Here is a 7675-nt window from a genome sequence, read left to right on the forward strand (position 1 = left end):
AGAGTCAGATTAAGTTGATTTATTTAATGGGGGGGAAATTTAAAGTGGAGGTGTGTCACAAACCTCAATTTCAGATTTATGCACCCTTAACTGTATCTGAGAAGCTTTGGCTCCTGGAGGAATTCCTGCAGAACTTGGTGGGTCTGCGTGGTTTCTACCTGAGGCCAAGCAAAATGAGTTGCCTTGCAAGACCATTAACAGATTTAGGAGTTCATTTTAAATCAAACTCTTAGCAAGAGTTGAACAGCAAACCCTGAAAGATTTTCAGGAATGCATCTGAACTTTAAGTGCTGCAGCTTTATTTTCTTTTCCATTTGAAATAAAACACTTCTAAGAGCACAGAAGCCTTTGATTCCGTGCTGAGATCTGATTCTGAAGAACAGATGAAAATATCATTTCCTTATATACTCCTGAGTCTTCAAAAAGACAAAACTTAACCTCTTTGACTAAAAATACTGCAAGAATCTTAACAAAACAGGGCAAAGAATGTGGGAAATTGTTCTTTCTTCCCAGTTCAACTTCCCATTCACTTCCCTCTTCTGTTTTTCTATCTCACATCAGCAGTTAAGAGGGGAAAAAAATTTCTAAAGCAAGTGAACCAACATCAGAAAGGGATACAAAATAACTCATTCATCTGATCCCATAGGGAGCTGGAACAGGGAGCTAAACATGCAGAAAAAACTTTCACGTTTTGGTAGGGTGAGCTTTCTGCCCAGTTAGGTCCCGACTGCCAGCACCGCCACACAGGAGGGGGCCGGGATGTGCTGGAGAAGCAAGACCACACCTTGGAGCAGCAGCAACAGCTGCAGCAATGGGTAGTGGTTGCAGCAGCTCAGCTGCACTGACAAATTGCACCATGAGAAACAGCCACCACCGTTCAAACCCAGCATCAAAGTGCTGTGCTGACAGGCTCAGAGATTGATCCTTTTTTCCAATACAGCGGCTGTAACAATAGTGATGATGATGATGGGTACAGCCCCAAGACAGATAAATTTAAGCAGAAAAATGTAGGTATGAGATCTAGGCTCTGGGGAAGGAGGTACAAAAGAGGTGGTGGGGAAAGAGTGAAAGTTTCAGCTTCCTGCTTGAGCTGCTCCAAAGCACTGCTGAAAGCTGCTGCAGACCACTCTGCACTGACGGTCACCAAAGTGGACCTCAGGTACAGTTGGTGCAACAGTTCAAGTTTACACAGCACTTTGGGATTCCTCGTGCTCAAAACTGGCCTCCAGCCAGCTTGTGATGATTTTTAATGATTTTGTGCGTGTGCGCAATAAGTTAAAACCACCCTCAGTATTTCTTTGTTCTCCTTTCATTAAAATATGGGGGGGTGGGTAGAAGTGTGTTATATTTTAAAGTAGAGCTTATCCTTAAACAATTTTAAAATGCTAACGCTAAGTCCAAGCAAGGTGGCAACAGACAGTTACTATACTAGGAGGTCCATGCCTAGCTGGTAATTTTGGTCTTGTCTTATTAAAATCAGTTCACCCACTCCAGATTCAACTTCTTCAGCACCACTCTCTGATTTCTGCAGCCACTTATTTACCTTATTGGTAGACAAAATGCAAACCTCAATTCACAATTTATATCACAACCCCCAACATAACTGTAAAATCTCGGGGAAAATAATGCATTCCAGAAAGTTGTCTTTTCTAACACCCCAAACCCCCACACACTACAGCGCAGCACGCAGCAGGGTTTTGCCCATCTTCACTTTTGAGAGCTGAACTCAGAACATCATAGGGAGCAGGGAAGTTTCACAAGGTTTTGTGTAAAATCCTATGACTTGGATCTTCTTCAAAAGCAGACTAAGAAAAAAGAAATTCCCCCATGCTGATGCCAGCAGAGGTCATCAGAAGAGCTGAAAGGTTTAAGTCTTCCATTGCCATCACCCCAGTGCCAGATGCCTGCCATTTGCACAGAGACAAGGGGTGCTGCCACAACCCTGCTACATCCCAGAGCCACAGGGGTACACAAGGTCCCTGGCAATAGCCTTGACAAACACCTGCCCCTTACAAAGTGCTGCTGAAAGACAGAAACAAGGGGCTTCCTGCTGGGATCTGGAGGACACAGTTTAGCCAGCAGAGATTCTTCCATTTCTTCCCATCCACCTAATAACTAAGACTGCTTCTGCCCTATGCCCTTCAACCTGGCCTCCAACAAACTGTCCTTCCAGGAGATGTTCCTGCAAAGGAAAGCCCTGCCTCAGAGTAAGCTCTCATTGCTCAGCATGGTTGCAAACTTTTGGAACTTAAAATGCCATGAGTCCTTAATGCCAGTGTCCTAACTGCTGCTATTTTTCAAAGGCTAGAAGCACAGCCAGCCTGAGCAGCCTGCCACAGGAACGGCCAAGGATACATCCCAATACAAAGTCACCTTTCTGCACTAGTGCAGTTGTAATTTTTCCTGGCCCTGTTTGTCAGTAATGACTGGTACAGTGCATATCATCTTCATTAGAGAGCTCTTTGAATTGGAAAATTTCAGCCCAAACAACTTAAAATTTGATAAAGGCATAAGAAAGGGGAAAAAGGCATTTGCTAAAGTGGTCTTAATCCTAAATTATCCTGACACAGCATCATCTGCAAATTCAGATATTAAAAATTACATCATTTACATGCCATCAAGTGACTATGTACTGTGAAATAACACCACTGCTCTAACACCTATTTTGTTGTCCTACATGTTATGCTCAGTTTTCCATCCTGCTAATATACAGAAAAATTCAGTCCAACCAAGCTCAGCATGCAGGCACCTTTCAGAAGAAACCACCAAACCCTGCTGTTCTGTGTAATGCTGCAGTTATTTATAAAATCAGAGCACAGGCTGACTGGTCCAAGTACTTGAGAGAAGGAAAAGAACCAAACAAATACATCACACATCTGCAGGATTGAGCAGGTCAAAGTTAAATATTATTAAATGTAAAAAAACCTACTCTGTGGGCAAACTGAGCATGTCCTGTTGTTACGTATGATTAGTGACCACATGATGAGGAAAGAAAGAAAAAAACCCAACCCCAAGCTCTACCTCTATGACAACCAGGCTCCATGCAAATCAAGAGGAGCCTTACTCACTCTCAAGGCATGCTAGCTTTTAACAAGCCGAACCTGAATTCCTGCAGACCAGCCTCAAGAGAAGCACCAGGTTCTTTGTTGCTTCTCTAAGAGAAAGGTGAGCTCACACTGAAGCCATTCTCCACAGAGCAGTAACATGGTCTCAGAAACTTATTCTCACAAAGCTTGTGGAAAGCTCATTTCTGGAAACTAAATATTGTCATATTCTACTGAAATTAGCCAGTAAATCATAGAATGGTTAGGTTGAAAGTGACCTGAACACCCATAATCCTAAAAGTTACTATGATGACAGTGAACAAAACTAAACAAATCACTTCACCAGGGTTGTTAGACCTAGAACCATGCTTGCTTCATTTCAAAGCTTCAGAAATTTACAAGGAATGCAAATGAGCCCTTTTTCCTATTGATTACTCCTAAATACAGTAAAAACTTGCTTTGTTAAGAATGTCTGAATTGATAGGCAGTGACGAAAAGCATTGCAAACTGTGCATAACTTCCCTAGCACCTCCTCCGTTCGTCATGACACAGCCTCTCCAAGCAAGGGACACTGCATAACAACACGACACGCTAAAATGACTCCTGCATGCTTTGAAGAGTCTTCACCTGCTCTCCCCAGCCTTTACCAGGGGTGTCAGAGCAGCTGAGGCTTTTTGGTGCATGAAACCTAGAGGGCTTCGTGGTGGGAGGCTCTGAGTGAGTGCAGGTTGGTGTCCTACCCATGGCGATATTCACGTTGAAATACAGGTCAGGTGTGGTGTCCTGACCATGGCGTTGTTTGCATCAAGATATGGGTCAGGCGCTGGTAGGAAACGCTTCTCCTGAGGGTCTATGCCACAACCAAGCATAGCGCACAGCCTCCGTGTCTGAACAAGGAACTCAACTCCTCCAGAAGAGCCCTCAACACCAGCAGACTCTACCTGCCAAGGAGAGACGCCCCCTCCCAAGCACCACACCTACAGCCGCTGGGTCGCCGAAGGCAGCGAGGCACCCCCCCATCCCGGGCGCCCGGCCGGCCGAGAGCAATCCCCCGCCCCTCTCCCGGCCCCACTGCCTTCTACCGACAGTCACGCCCACCACTCCAGCCCGAAGGGGCCGGAGCCGAGCAGGGAGAAAGGGGCAGCGTCGGGAGGGTGCTGAGGAGAAAGGCTGCGCTGCGCGGCCCGGCCGCGAGCGGGCAGGGACCGGGAGCGGCGGGCGGCGCTCGGGGCAGGCGCGGGCGCGGGGCTCCCCGCCGCACGGTACCTGCAGGCGGGACGCGGCGGCGGTCGGAGCAGAGCGATGGCCGCCGGCTCTCACCTGGGCGGAAGCGGGAAGCGGGGGGAGGGGGGGGCGGGCGCGTCTCACCTGCGGCGCAGGAAGCCGGGGCGGCGCGGCTGGAGAGCCGCCTCCCGGGGGACGGCCGGGCCGCAGCCCTCCGGCGGGGGCGGGAACGGCCCAAAGACCGCGTCCGGAGCGCACATAGCACCGGTCGCCCTGCGTCCATTGAAGGCTCGGGGAGAGGCGCACCTCCGGCCGAGCGGTACCGAAGAACAGGGGCGAGCCCGGAGGTGCTGTGAAGAAAAGCGCACGAATTCGTTTGGGGGATCCGAAAAGGGCAGGGCCCAGGATTTCGCTGCTGCTTCTGAAATGGGAACGAAAAGTACTGGGGTGAGGGCCTGCAGAGTAAGTCTCAGGCCTGAAGCTCACGAACAGGACGTTCGGACTGGTCACAGAGACTAGGGTAAGCTGCTTGGTGAAAAGCAGTACTTAAAAGCCAAGTTAATTTGCAGATGAACCGCACCTGCCAGTGTGTTTATAAATCACAAGTGTAAATGGTACAGCTGTCAACAACAGCCATCAGGCTCCCCAGAGAAGGCAAAATGTGGGTGTAGACTGGTTTGAGTTAGAGGGGTCTTTAAAGGTCATCTAGTCCAGCTCCTCTGCAGTCGGCAGGAACATCTTCAACATGAGCAGATTGCTCAGAGCCACATCCAACCCGACCTGGAAATAGTTCCAGAGATGGGGCATCTACCATCTTTATGAGCAACCTGGGCCAATAGCTCACCACCCTCACTGTAAGCAAGTTTGTCCTTATATCTAGCCTAAATCTCCCTCTTTTAGTTCAAAAACATTACCCCCTTGCCCCATCACAACAGGCCCTGATGAAATGTCTGTTCCCAGCTTTCTGATCAGCCCCTTTGAAGTCCTGAAAGGCCACCAGAAGGTCTCCCTGGAGAAGGCTCCAGGCTGAACAACCCCAACTCTCTCAGCCTGTCCTCAGAGCAGGAGGGTTTCATGTCCTTCTGTTAATACCTTTGGACTGAGGACTGAGGACTCCAGAGCTGGATACAGCACAGCAGGTTGGGTCTCACCAGAGTGGAGTAAAAGGAAAAAATCAAATCTTGTGGAGACATTTCATTTTTAGCGATTTCCAGTAAAATGGTGTCCAAACATGAATTCAGAGCTGTTTTGAACTCCAGTTCCCACAGAGGCGAGGTGAGCTGTGCTCAACCTCATCAGTACAGCTTCTACCACTTCCACAGAAGGGATCAGCAGAAGCTGCAGGACAACAGGGACTTTGAGTTAAAGGATTGCAACACTTCCTCCACAGAGCACCAAACCTCAGTCATGCACAACTTCTCAGCACTCACCACAACCAGGACTGCTCCCAACAGCACACCATGTTACCTGTGGCTTCTCTGAGAGACATGGCACATTGCCTGAGATAGCAATAAAAGCAAAGTTTTCCTACTGCTACTTGAGAAACACTGAGGCACTATTTTAGCTGCAATTAATTGCAGCAATTGTGGGTGCTTTTTATGACCAAAACCTGTGTTAGCCTCCTTTCAGATTTTAAGATATATATGTAAACACATAAAAAGGTCAGATAAAACTCTCCAAAACCATTTATCATTCTGCTACACTTTTTCACTAGCTCATTTGCAGCAGATCTTGCATAGGATAAGGGCTAAAAAATTTTGAAAATTAAATTCCCTTGTAACTTGGGATTGATTTCCCCTTGCATTTTGTTCTGCTAAGCAACAGCAGTTGCACTAGAGCCTGCAACATGCTAAGAAGGTACCATTTTCATCATCCTTTCTTAATCATTCCGATTCCAAATGCCTAACTTCCCAGCCCTTACTCTCAATTTTAATTAATGTAGCGCTTGTGAGAAGTGACAATTTTCTTGACAGTGATGAACAGCAAGTCGTATATTTATCCATCCGAGAGATGCACTGCAGACAAAAGAGCCAAGCACTTTTGTAATCAGTGCACCTCAGTCTCCATCTCAGAGGGCTGAGTTCATTACAGAGTGCACTCTGGCCCTGGCCTTTTGCTTCCAGTTGCTGAAAGCAGTATCAATTTACATTTGCATACTTTGTCTGCTGAACTCTAGACTGCCAATTTAGTTTACACAAATCTCCCAAAAAGCTGTTAGATGGTAATATTTCACATCACTGGCTGAGCTCTTTGTCAGCCATCCACACATTTCAAATCCATGTTTTTACTGATTCTTGGAATATCGGGGATTGTGACAAACCTTTCATTGGTACTGACAGACTCGTATACCAGTCACCATCCATTTACCAAAATAATGACCAGTAAAACCAGAAGACTTCCTGAAAGGCTGGGTAACCACAACATTGTCTTTAATACTATCTTGGAGGTGCTTTTAGCCTTTTTCAGTTTCTAGGTCCCTACTTGTATTTCAGCAAGTGGTTCTAGTTCTAGAGCAGGTAAAAACTTACAACAGTAGTGCTGCCTTTCCTGGGCATATCTACCCAGAAAGGCATCTCCATCTCCTGTTAATAATAAAAAAAATATTTATTTATATATATATACACATATTTAATAAAAAATGGGATCCCCAGACGTTCAAAAGTGAAAACTGGCACCCAGAAATACTAGAAAAACATGAAATAATTTTCAGTAAAGTGAGAAAACGGAAAGGGTGCTAGTCACCACAAAGAGCAAATGCTGATGAAAACAAAAGCCTGCCCGCTCCAGATATTTAGTACTCGTTTCAAAAAGCAGAACAAGCCACCAAAGAATCACTGTATTTTTCACAATACAATCACAATTTTATGTGGAAACAGAATAACAAATTCAAGCTATTTCTTTAACCTGACTGGACACAGTGACAACACAGAGGGCCCATCTGACCCACCTAACTGCCAGGGCATCCTAGTTCAGCAGGCACGTTTACTAGCAGGTGCTGGCAAAGCGGCACAGGCCGTGCTTTTAACCTCTCCAGCAGTTCTTCAAATTCGTTTGAAAGCGCCCAGGTTCACCTCTCACCTCTCGGGATGTGCCCTCAACTCGTCCCGGCCTAGCCCTTCCACCACTAGCAACGCTCCCGCCCGTCGCTCGGACCCAGGGGCCAAGACTCGCTTCCCCGTGACAGCATTCAGGACCAGGACCAGGACCAGGACCAGGACCAGGACCAGGACCAGGACCAGCCCCGGCTCCCCTCTGCCACGGGGAGGGCGGCTTAACGCCTCCCACCACTGGCCCCACATCGCCTGAAGGCCAAAGCCAGAGCGCTTCAGGGCCGACATCTTAAGTAAGGGCAGGTGCCAGTAGCGGGCGTGGCCATCTTTACTGAGGGCCCGAGCCCGCCGGTGTCG

At 47.4% G+C, this 7675-nt stretch overlaps 1 protein-coding gene across 1 annotated transcript in view; it reads right to left on the reverse strand.

The window, feature by feature from the left end:
* The window catches only part of PATJ (PATJ crumbs cell polarity complex component), a 168041-nt gene extending 163669 nt beyond the window's left edge, over positions 1-4372 (reverse strand). The window contains exon 1 of the mRNA XM_054165049.1: positions 4311-4372. The gene's annotated coding sequence lies outside the window, so the exon portion shown is untranslated. The remainder of the gene's footprint in view (positions 1-4310) is intronic.
* Between the last annotated feature and the right edge of the window lie 3303 nt (positions 4373-7675).

The sequence above is a fragment of the Dryobates pubescens genome, chromosome 11 (genome assembly GCF_014839835.1).
Source record: "Dryobates pubescens isolate bDryPub1 chromosome 11, bDryPub1.pri, whole genome shotgun sequence".
Taxonomy (NCBI): domain Eukaryota; kingdom Metazoa; phylum Chordata; class Aves; order Piciformes; family Picidae; genus Dryobates; species Dryobates pubescens.